The sequence below is a fragment of the Coregonus lavaretus genome, assembly GCF_964263955.1.
Source record: "Coregonus lavaretus genome assembly, contig: HAP1_SCAFFOLD_47, whole genome shotgun sequence".
NCBI classification, from domain to species: Eukaryota; Metazoa; Chordata; class Actinopteri; order Salmoniformes; family Salmonidae; genus Coregonus; species Coregonus lavaretus.
Window position 1 is genome coordinate 1,980,083 of NW_028161510.1, and position 12,243 is coordinate 1,992,325.

The 12,243-nt window shown below is 42.4% G+C and overlaps 1 long non-coding RNA gene across 1 annotated transcript; it reads right to left on the bottom strand.

Moving 5' to 3' along the window:
- Positions 1-121: 121 nt before the first annotated feature.
- LOC311120575 lies at positions 122-6,096 on the bottom strand. Its single transcript, XR_014612173.1, has 3 exons — positions 6,009-6,096; positions 810-1,026; positions 122-401 (listed from the first exon to the last, which is right to left on the bottom strand). It is a non-coding gene; the product is annotated as an uncharacterized lncRNA (long non-coding RNA).
- Between the last annotated feature and the right edge of the window lie 6,147 nt (positions 6,097-12,243).

Genomic DNA, 12,243 nt, shown 5'->3' on the forward strand with positions numbered 1-12,243 from the left:
CCACACTGTTGGCAGTGGTAAGGTTTCTCCCCTGTATGAATTCTCTGATGTTTCTTAAGACTTCCTGGCTGACCGAAACGCATGCTACAATCCTGTATGTATTCTTTGGTGTTCCTTAAGGCTTCCAGAATGATTAAAACTCTTCCCACATTGGGTGCAGTGGTAAGGCTTCTCTCCACTGTGTACTCGCTCATGTCTCTTAAGATTTACTTTCTCACTGAAACTCTTCCCACATGTGGAGCAGTGGAAAGGTTTCTCTCCAGTGTGTACTCTTTGATGATTCCTTAGAATAGTTGAGGAACTGAAACTCTTCTCACATTGAGGGCAGAAGTAACTCCCACGTCCAGATAGTCTTGATGCTGTGGAACTGGGCTTGTTGACTGAGTCTGGGATGGGGCTCTCTTCTGTAAGAATATGAACAGATATATAGGGTAAGAAACAGACTTAGAGGAACAAAAAGCTTTTAGCTTAACAACAATGCAGGATTCAACATTAATTTGGATTAACAGAGTATTGAAATAAATACTTTGCAAGGGGCTTGTTGCATTGCATCACACATATTGTCAAATTACAATGCATTGCGCAATGGTTGGTAGCCATTTTTGTCTTGGCACTCGCCTCACAACTTTCCTAAATATTCTGAAATAACATTTTATTTTTGAGAAAGATAAGCTTGAAATTGGCATGGCCTAATTGACTCAACAACCAAAAACATATCTAAGTTTACATTTCTTAATGAACCAGAAAATCAATAGTTATTTTGGGCTGTTTACCTCTCTGAACCAAAGAGGATGTTAGCCTGAATTTACCTGAGTCAACTGAGTCCCTGTCCTCCTTTCCCTCTTCCTCCTCCCCCTCATCGATTTCTCTCTCCTCCTCCTCCTCTTTGACAATCACATTGAAGTCCACTGTTTGACTGCAGTCCCCCAGCTTCACTGTCAGCATCTCTGGACCCCGCTGTGAGCTCCTCTGGGCTGGAACACCACAGCCAGAACCCGGTTCAGACATGGTAGGCTAGAGGTGGATCTAAAAGAGGAGACCCAAAGAGTTCTGGGTGATTTTCACAAACCTAGATCGTGGTATAGCTCCAGAAAATACAACAAAAATGTATCTAAGCTAGCTAACCACATCCCGTCCAGCAGAAACCCCTTTTCCCTAAAAAAAATATAAGCTTGACGGCAACAGCCATTCAGATTAGGCTATAAGTAAAAAAAAAAAAAGAAAACCGTCTGTTGAGCACAAGCATATTCATTTTATATTCATATTATTAATATCTGATTCACTCAGTGATTGAAATTACGACCCCATCCTCAGTAGCCTATTTCTACATTTGCCTACAGGCTATTAGGCAACACAAGCATTTTCTTGTGTTAGAATTAGGGGCAATTCCAAGGTAACAGAGTGATGCCGATACACAGAATTATCACTGTAAAAAAAAATATTCCACAAAGTTTGCTGACAGCAAACAGCACAAACCGTCATTTACTGTTCTTCAAGTAAATGTGTTTTTGTATCATTTAAAAAGTAGTTTTATTTTTAATTTGTTTTGTATTTTACCCCCTTTTCTCCTCAATTTCGTGATATTCAATTACGATCTTGTCTCATCTGCAACTCCCCAACCGGCTCGGAAGAGGCGAAGGTCAAGTCATGCATCCTCCGAAACATGACCCTCCAAACCGCGCTTCTTAACACCCACCCGCTTAACCCGGAAGCCAGCTGCACCAATGTGTCGGAGGAAACATTGCTCAACTGACGACCGAAGTCAGCCTGCAGACGCCCGGCCCGCCACAAGGAGTGCGATGAGCCAAGTAAAGCTCCCCAGGCCAAACCGTCCCCTAACCAGAAGATGCTGGACCAATTGTGCGCCGCCCTATGGGACTCCCGGTCACGGCCGGTTGTGACACAGCCTGGGATTGAACCCGGGTCTGTAGTGACGCCTCAAGCACTGCGATGCAGTGCCTTAGACCGCAGTGCCACTTGGGAGGCCTCTAGTTTAGAATTGTTTGGTTTAATTCCATCCATTCGTATGAAGTGTAAGAACAATAGAATGTTGAACAATGTTCATCCACTAGGAGCAGTGGTATAGTGTTGAGAGTCTTGATTGTCAACACACCAAAACAAGAGCAACAGTATGGTGTCTTTAATAGTCAATGCATTCAGAAAGTTTTCAGACCCCTTGACATTTTCCACATTTTGTAGCGTTACAGCCTCGATTTTCCCCTCATCAATCTATACACAATACTCCGTAATGACAAAGCAAAAACAGGTTTTTATAAATGTTTGCACATTTATTTATTTTTAAAAACGGAAAAATAACATTTACATAAGTATTCAGACCCTTTACTCAGTACTTTGTTGAAGCACCTTTGGCAGCGATTACAGCCTCGATTGTTCTTGGTATGACGCTACAAGCTTGGCACCTGTATTTGGGGAGTGTCTCCTATTCTTCTCTGCAGATCCTCTCAAGCGCTGTCAGGTTGGATGGGGAGCATCACTGCACAGCTATTTTTAGGTCTCTCCAGAAATGTTAGATCGGGTTCAAGTCCGGGCTCTGGCTGGGCCAATCAAGGACATTCAGAGACTTGTCACGATGCCACTCCTGCGTTGTCTTGGCTGTGTGCTTAGGGTCGTTGTCCTGTTGGAAGGTGAACCTTCACCCCAGTCTGAGTCTTGAGCGCTCTGGAGCAGGTTTTCATCAAGGATCTCTCTGTACTTTGCTCCGTTCATCTTTGCCTCGATCCTGACTAGTCTCCCAGTCCCAGCCACTGAAAAACATCCCCACAGGAAGATGCTGCCACCACCATGCTTCACCGTAGGGATGGTGCAAGGTTTCCTCCAGACACTTGGCATTCGGGCCAAAGTGTTCAATCTTGGTTTCATCAGACCAGAGAATCTTGTTTCTCATGATCTGAGTCCTTTAGGTGCCTTTTGGAAACTCCAAGTGGGCTATAATGTGCCTTTTACTGAGGAGTGGCATCCGTCTGGCCACTCTACCATAAAGGCCTGATTGGTGGACCTGCTGGAGAGGTGGTTGTCCTTCTGGAAGGTTCTCCCATCTCCACAGAGGAACTCTGGAGCTCTGTCAGAGTGACCATCGGGTTCTTGGTCACCTCCCTGACCAAGGCCCTTCTCCCCTGATTGCTCAGTTTGGCCGGGCAGTCAGCTCTAGGAAGAGTCTTGGTGGTTTCAAACTTCTTCCATTTAAGAATGATGGAGGCCACTGTGTTCTTGGGGACCTTCAATGCTGCAGACATTTTATGGTACCTTTCCCCAAATATGTGCCTTGACACAATCCTGTCTCGGCGCTCCACAGACAATTCCTTTGACATCATGGCTTGGTTTTTGCTCTGACATGTACTGTCAACTGTGGGACATTATATAGACAGGTGTGTGCCTTTCCAAATCATGTCCAATCAATCAAATTTAACACAAGTAGACTCCAATGTAGTTGTAGAAACATCTCAAGGATAATCAATGGAAACAGGATGCACCTGGGCTCAATACCGAGTCTCAAAGCAAAGGGTCTGAATACTTGTGTAAATAAGGTATTTCTGATTTTTATTTAGAATAAATTTGCAAACATTTCGAAAAACCGGTATTCGCTTTGTCATTATGGGGTATTGTGTGTAGATTGATGAGGATTTTTATTTATTTAATCAATTTTAGAATAAGGCTGTAATGTAACAAAATGTGGAAAAGGGGAAGGGGTCTGAATACTTTCCGAATTCAGTGTATACAATCAATAACCAATACCAAAACACAAGTTGGTGAAACATTAAAACAGTCATTCAACCATAACCTTGTAGATAATCATCCTTTGATTGTCAGATAAACTGGAATTGAGTCACAAATAAAACTGGAATTGAGTTTCAAACTTAATGATGGTGTTGGAGTTGTGGGAGTACAGGAGGGGACTAAGCACGCACCCCTGAGGGGACCCCATGTTGCGTTTCAGCGTTGCGGATGAGTTGTTGCCTACCCTCACCACCTGGGGGCAGCCCGTTAGGAAGTCCAGGATCCAGTTGCAGAGGGAGGTGTTTAATCCCAGGGCCCTTAGCTTGGTGATGAGCTTGGAGGGCACTATGGTGTTGAACGCTGAGCTGTAGTCAACGAACAGCATTCTCACGTGTTCCTTTTGTCCAGGTGGGAAAGGGCAGAGTGGAGTGCAATAGAGATTGGGTCGTTTGTGGAACTGTTGGGGCGGTATGGGAATTGGAGTGTGTCCAGGGTATCTGGGGTGATGGTGTTGATGTGAGCCATGACCAGCCTAGAGATGTGAGTCCTACGTGGTGATAGTCATTTAGACAGGTTACCTTTTCGTTCTTGTGCAGAAGGACTATGGTGGTCTGCTTGAAACATGTAGGTATTACAGACTGGGTCAGGGAGATGTTGAAAATGTCATTGAAGACACTTGCCAGCTGGTCAGCGCATGCTCTGAGTACATGTCCTGGTAATCCGTCTGGCCCTGCAGCCTTGTGAATGTTAACCTATTTAAAGGTCGTCTGGTAGGCTCGCGTCACTGGGCAGCTCGCAGCTGGGTTTCCCTTTGTAATCTGTGATAGTTTGCAAGCCCTGCCATATCTAACGAGCGTCAGAGCCGGTGTAGTAGGATTCAATCTTAGTCCTGTATTGACGCTTTACCTGTTTGATGGTTCGTCTGAGGGTATAGTAGGATTTCTTATAAGCGTCTGGATTAGTGTCCCACTCCTTGAAAGCGGCAGCTCTAGCCTTTAGCTCAGTGCAAATGTTTCTGTAATCCATGGCTTCTGGTTAGGATATGTACGTATGGTCACTGTGGGGACGACGTCATCGATGCACTTATTAATGAAGCCCGAACCTGAGGTGGTAAACTCTTCAATTCCATCGGATGAATCCCGGAACATATTCCAGTCTGTGCTAGAAAAACAGTCCTGTAGTTTAGCATCTGCTTCATCCGACCACTTCCGTATTGAGCGTGTCATCGTTACTTCCTGTTTGAGTTTTGCTTGTAAACAGGAATCAGGAGTATAGAGCAGCCAGCCGCGACCGGGAGACTCATGGGCGGCGCACAATTGGCCCAGCGTCGTCCAGGGTAGGGGAGGGAATGGCCGGCAGGGATGTAGCACAGTTGATAGAGCATGGCGTTTGCAACGCCAGGGTTGTGGGTTCGATTCCCACGGGGGGCCAGTATTAAAAAAAAAATGTATTCACTAACTGTAAGTCGCTCTGGATAAGAGCGTCTGCTAAAATGACTAAAATGTAAAAAGTAAAACGGATATAAGTTTTCCTGCATTAATAGCACCGACTACTAGGTGCGCCGCTTCTGGATGAGCGTTTGCTTATGGCCCTATAAAGCTAGGTGAGTCATCATTAAGGGTTTCCAATGTAACGCTGCGCTTGCCTTACAGCATTGCAGTGCATTTGCTGAATTGATCGAAGGTATGCATAAAAGTGTATGCGTGGAAGGCTTGACAGAAATGGTAACTGAAGGTAGAACTTTTGTTGCACACATATCCAGATGATGCTGCGTACCATTTTTCGCAATTTCACTGTAGGCGCGTTCGAGGCGTTGGGATTAGCTGTTTGCATAAACCGGTAGCCGGGTAGTTTAGCAACTGTTAGTCCAGCTAATTTTGCTAGCGATCTAACGTTATCTAGAAAGCTAACGTTAAACCAAATATTTTATATAAACTAACCTATCTGTTGCTAAACAATGAGCAGCCGGTTAGCTAGCTAGCTAATTCCTCGCTACAGTCATTTTACTCATGATGACACGACAGCTGGCTAACTATTAAATAAAAGTCACACTTCAACCGTGATCCTGAAATGAAGTTAGCATGTTCGCTAGCTAACTACACAAACGGGTTGGACAGGAAATGTGTAGTTAGCTTGCTAACTGGCTAACAGCTAGCTAAAATAACAACAAAGCCAGGCCTCGGCAACCACTGCCGTTTCATCATGGAATGCGTTGGTTTACATACCGTGCTACAAGCATCATTTTAAAATGTTAGAAATTAGCAATAGGTTACCTGAAACTGATTTCCTGTATCTAATTGTTTGGCTGAAAATAATTTGAGGAAATGGTGAGATCTGGTAGAAAAATGTCTCCAGTTTCCGAGTGCGTTTGGTCTGGATTATGAGATGATGTAGGAAATGTTCGTGAGCGTCATATCAGCTTAGTCACTGTGCATGTTTTGCTGGCCTCTCTGACAGAAAGAAGTCAGGCAAAACAAATGCAAATAGATTTTTCAACCAACACAAGACCGCAATCAATACAGTTAATTTCTATCTGCAGTGTGATGTTATATTATTCCAACAGTGCAGTGTATAGCATCTGTTATCCTTATCATTTATTACCATGTTACTATACGACTTGTCATCGATGAAGACAATCTACCAACATAATACACTTTCAATGAAGAAGAGGTGTTACACAGACAGTTTGAACTGTTTTTATTTATAATTCAGTCGAAGGATAGTTGACAATATTTGACACAGTTTACAAGCAGATCATGACATAACAATACACTCATATTGTGTGTATTTGGCTCCCGAGTGGCGCAGCCGTCTATGGCATTGCATCTCAGTGCTAGAGGCGTCACTACAGACTCTGGTTCGATTCCAGGCTGTATCACAATCCGGCCGTGATTGGGAGTCCCATAAGGCGGTGCACAATTGGCCCAGCGTCGTCCGGGTTTGGCCGGGGTAGGCCCTCATTGTAAATATGAATTTGTTCTTAACTGACTTGCCTCATTAAATAAATAAAAAGATTCTTAACTTTGGATTTCAATTAAAGGTCTTCACGGTCCAGGTGAACCGAATATACCCGAGACCCAGGCCCGTTCGGGTCTGAAATTCTAACTTGTCCCACGGGTCAGGGTGGGTTTGATTGTCATCGGATCTCGGGTCTATGTAACTACAGCTAATAGACCTGAATGGACCCGACCACGGCTCTGCATAGCCTATAGCATATTTATTTTACGCTAATAAGGTGAAATTATTGACTTATAGAAGGCCTAGCCAACATACACTGAACAAAAATCTAAAAGCAACTTGTAAAGTGTTGGTCCCATGTTTCATGAGCTGAAATAAAAGATCCCAGAAATGTTCCATACGCACAAAAAAAAAAAAAATTCCCTTCAGATTTTGTGCACAAATTTGTTTACATCCCTGTTAGTGAGTATTTCTCCTTTGCCAAGATAATCCATCCACCTGACAGGTGTGGCATATCAAGAAGCTGACTAAACAGCATTATCATTACACAGGAGCACCTTGTGTGTATGGAACATTTCTTGGGTCTTTTATTTCAGGTCATGAAATATGGGACTAACACTGTTGTGTTTATATTTTTGTTCAGTGCATGTTGGCTAGGCCTTCTATAAGTCCATTTTTAGAATAAGGCTGTAACGTAACAATGTGGAAAAAGTCAAGGGGTCTGAATACTTTCTGAATGCACTGTAACTACTTCTGGACATACTGTATTCTGGACATAGCTCATCCCATATAACTACTGCTGTACATACTGTATTCTGGACATAGCTCATCCCATATAACTACTGCTGTACATACTGTATTCTGGACATAGCTCATCCTATATAACTACTGCTGTACATACTGTATTCTGGACATAGCTCATCCTATATAACTACTGCTGTTCATACTGTATTCTGGACATAGCTCATCCTATAGAACTACTGCTGTTCATACTGTATTCTGGACATAGCTCATCCTATATAACTACTGCTGTACATACTGTATTCTGGACATAGCTCATCCTATATAACTACTGCTGTACATACTGTATTCTGGACATAGCTCATCCTATATAACTACTGCTGTACATACTGTATTCTGGACATAGCTCATCCTATATAACTACTGCTGTACATACTGTATTCTGGACATAGCTCATCCTATATAACTACTGCTGTACATACTGTATTCTGGACATAGCTCATCCTATATAACTACTGTTGTTCATACTGTATTCTGGACATAGCTCATCCTATATAACTACTGCTGTACATACTGTATTCTGGACATAGCTCATCCTATATAACTACTGCTGTACATACTGTATTCTGGACATAGCTCATCCTATATAACTACTGCTGTACATACTGTATTCTGGACATAGCTCATCTTATATAACTACTGCTGTACATTCCTTCTCCTACTTATATATTGTCCACAACACGTATTTAAATCCTGGACTCTGACAGCTCTGACAGCTCATAATGACAGTGAAAACATGTTTTTGAAATGTGAGTGATTTTAGTGAAAATGAAATACAGAAATATCTAAGTATTCACACCCTTGAGTCAATACTTTGTAGAAGCACCTTCTTCCTTGCAGCTTTTTTCAAGCTCTGTTAAGTTAGATGTGGAACAGCCATCGTCAAGTCTTTCCACAGATTTTCAATGGAATTAAAGTCTGGGCTTTTGCTGGGCCACTCAAGGACTTTCACATTCTTGTTCTAAAGGCATTCCAGCGTGGCTTTGGCTGTTTGCTTTGTCCTCGTCCTGTTGGAAAGTAAATCTCCACCCCAGTCTACAGCCGTTTGCACTCTGAAGCAGGTTCTCATCAAGAATTTGCCTTTATTTGGCTGAGGGCTTTTCCCGACAAAAATAATAATTAGTCGACTGAGAGTCGTCTGTTCTTTCGACCAATCGATTGGTTGAAATGTTCAAATGTGTATTTTTCCATGTATAGAAACACCCTACAGTGCCTTGCAAAAGTATTCATCCTCCTTGCCGTTTTTCCTATTTTGTTGCATTACAACCTGTAATTTAAATGGGTTTTTATTTGGATTTCATGTAATGGACATACACAAAATAGTCCAAATTGGTGAAGTGAAATGAAAAAAAATTACTTGTTTAAAAAAATTCTAAGAAATCAATCACAGAAAAGTGGTGTGTGCATATGTATTCACCCCCTTTGCTATGAAGCCCCTAAATAAGATATGGTGCAACCAATTACCATCAGAAGTCACATAATTAGTTAAATAAAGTCCACCTGTGTGCAATCTAAGTGTCACATGATCTGTCACATGATCTCAGTATACAGCTGTGGAAAAAATTAAGAGGCCACTGCAAATTGTTCTTAAATCAGCATCTCGACATGTATGACAGCCATTCCATTCCAGTGTCTGTTGAATTCCAACACAGGCACTCCTCATTCTACTGAATTAGGTGCTGATTAGGTGATCACCTGAACCAAATCTTATTTAATGAGGAAAAGTATAAAACCCTGTCATGGTTAGCCCAATCTCCAGACCTGAACCCCATTGAAAACTTCTGGAATGTGATCAAGAGGAAGATGGATGGTCACAAGCCATCAAACAAAGCCGAGCTGCTTGAATTTCTGCGCCAGGAGTGGCATAAAGTCTCCCAACATCATTGTGAAAGACTGGTGGAGAGCATGCCAAGACGCATGAAAGCTGTGATTGAAAATCAGGGTTATTCCACCAAATATTGATTTCTGAACTCTTCCTAAGTTAAAACATTAGTATTGTGTTGTTTAAAAATGAACATGAACTTATTTTCTTTGCATTATTCGAGGTCTGACAACACTGCATCTTTTTTTGTTATTTTGACCAGTTGTCATTTTCTGCAAATAAATGCTCTAAATGACAATATTTATATTTGGAATTTGGAGAAATGTTGTCAGTAGTTTATAGAATAAAACAAAAGTGTTATTTTTACCCAAACACATACCTTTAAATAGTAAAAACCAGAGAAACTGATAATTTTGCAGTGGTCTCTTAATTTTTTTCCAGAGCTGTATATACACCTGTTCTGAAAGGCCCCAGAGTCTGCAACACCACTAAGCAAGGGGCACCACCAAGCAAGCGGCACCATGAAAACCAAGGAGCTCTCCAAACAGGTCAGGGACAAAGTTCTGGAGAAGTACAGATCAGGGTTGGGTTATAAAAAATATCTGAAACTTTGAACATCCCACAGAGCACCATTAAATCCATTATTAAAAAATGGAAAGAATATGGCACCACAACAAACCTGCCAAGAGAGGTCCGCCCACCAAAACTCACAGACCAGGCAAGGAGGGCATTAATCAGAGAGGCAACAAAGAAACCAAAGATAACCCTGAAGGAGCTGCAAAGCGGAGATTGGAGTATCTGTCCATAGGACCACTTTAAGCCGTACACTCCACAGAGCTGGGCTTTACGGAAGAGTGGCCAGAAAAAAGCCATTGCTTAAAGAAAAAAAAATAAGCAAATGCGTTTGGTGTTCGCCAAAAGGCCATGTGGGAGACTCCCCAAACATATGGAAGAAGGTACTCTGGTCAGATGAAACTAATCAAGGTCCATTGACTTAGTTGTGGAAACTACTGGAGATCAAGAAAAAGGAGGGTATAGGAGCGAGCGTTGCCTGAGTATTATGGTGCTGTTAGGTTACAATACTATCTTTTTTTCTGACCAATTGGAACAGTGTAAACAACACTAAATACAATTTAAAAAATATATATCAAGCCTTTATTACAGCAAAGAATAAAAACAGTTGCATGTATTTGTGAATTGCGGTTTATTTATTGTTTAGGCTAATTATCCAAAGCTCCTGTCATGGAAATTACCACCTGAAGTCAATCTTAAATGAATCATTCTTTATTAACAGCAAGCTGGAGAGGTCACAGTCAAACTTAGATGCATAAAGTACCGGTCTGAAGTGAGCTCCGTCGGGGATCCCGTTAGATCTCTTATATACTCCTTACATAGACAAGCTACATAGGCATGGTTCATAGGTTGGTTCCTGCAGGTGTCTGGCTCCATCTCCTATCTTAACTTATATAACATATTCTGGGTGCCAGATGGTCCTAAAGGAGGAGGTCATGCCAGATGCCCAAGATGTCTTCCCCCCCTCATATTTATTTTATTTCACCTTTATTTAACCAGGTAAGCCAGTTGAGAACAAGTTCTCAGTTACAACTGCGACCTGGCCAAGACAAAGCAAAGCAGTGCGATAAAAACAACAAACACGGAGTTACATATGGAATAAACAAAACGTACAGTCAATAACACAATAGAAAATCTATATACAGTGTGTGCAAATGTAGTAAGTTATGGAGGTAAGGCATTAAATAGGCCATAGTGTAAAATAATTACAATTTAGTATTAACACTGGAGTGATAGATGTGCAGAAGATGATGTGCAAATAGAGATACTGGGGTGCAAATGAGCAAAATAAATAACAATGTAAATAACAATATGGGGATGAGGTAGTTGGGTGGGCTAATTACAGATGGGCTGTGTACAGGTGCAGTGATCGGTAAGCTGCTCTGACAACTGATGCTTAAAGATAGTGAGGGAGATAAGTGTCTCCAGCTTCAGAGATTTTTGTAGTTCGTTCCAGTGATTTGCAGCAGAGAACTGGAAGGAATGGCGGCCAAAGGAGGTGTTGGCTTTGGGGATGACCAGTGAGATATACCTGCTGGAACGCATACTACGGGTGGGTGTTGCTATGGTGACCAATGAGCTAAGATAAGGCGGGGATTTGCCTAGAAGAGATTTATAGATGACCTGGAGCCAGTGGGTTTGACGACGAATATGTAGTGAGGGCCAGCCAACGAGAGCGTACAGGTCACAATGGTGGGTAGTATATGGGGCTTTAGTGACAAAACGCATGGCACTGTGATAGACTACATCCAATTTGCTGAGTAGAGTGTTTGAGGCTATTTTGTAAATGACATTGCCGAAGTCAAGGATCGGTAGGATAGTCAGTTCTACGAGGGCATGTTTAGCAGCATGAGTGAAGGAGGCTTTGTTGCGAAATAGGAAGCTGATTCTAGATTTAACTTTGGATTGGAGATGCTTAATGTGAGTCTTGAAGGAGAGCTTACGGTCTAACCAGACACCTAGGTATTTGTAGTTGTCTACATATTCTAAGTCAGACCCGCCGAGAGTAGTGATTCTAGTCGGGCAGGCGGGTGCAAGCAGCGTTCGATTGAAGAGCATGCATTTAGTTTTACTAGCGTTTAAGAGCAGTTGGAGGCCACGGAAGGAGTGTTGTATGGCATTGAAGCTCGTTTGGAGGTTTGTTAACACAGTGTCCAATGAAGGGCCAGATGTATACAAAATGGTGTCGTCTGCATAGAGGTGGATCTGAGAGTCACCAGCAGCAAGAGCGACATCATTGATATACACAGAGAATAGAGTCGGCCCGAGAATTGAACCCTGTGGCACCCCCGTAGAGACTGCCAGAGGTCCAGACAACAGGCCCTCCCATTTGACACATTGAACTCTATCTGAGA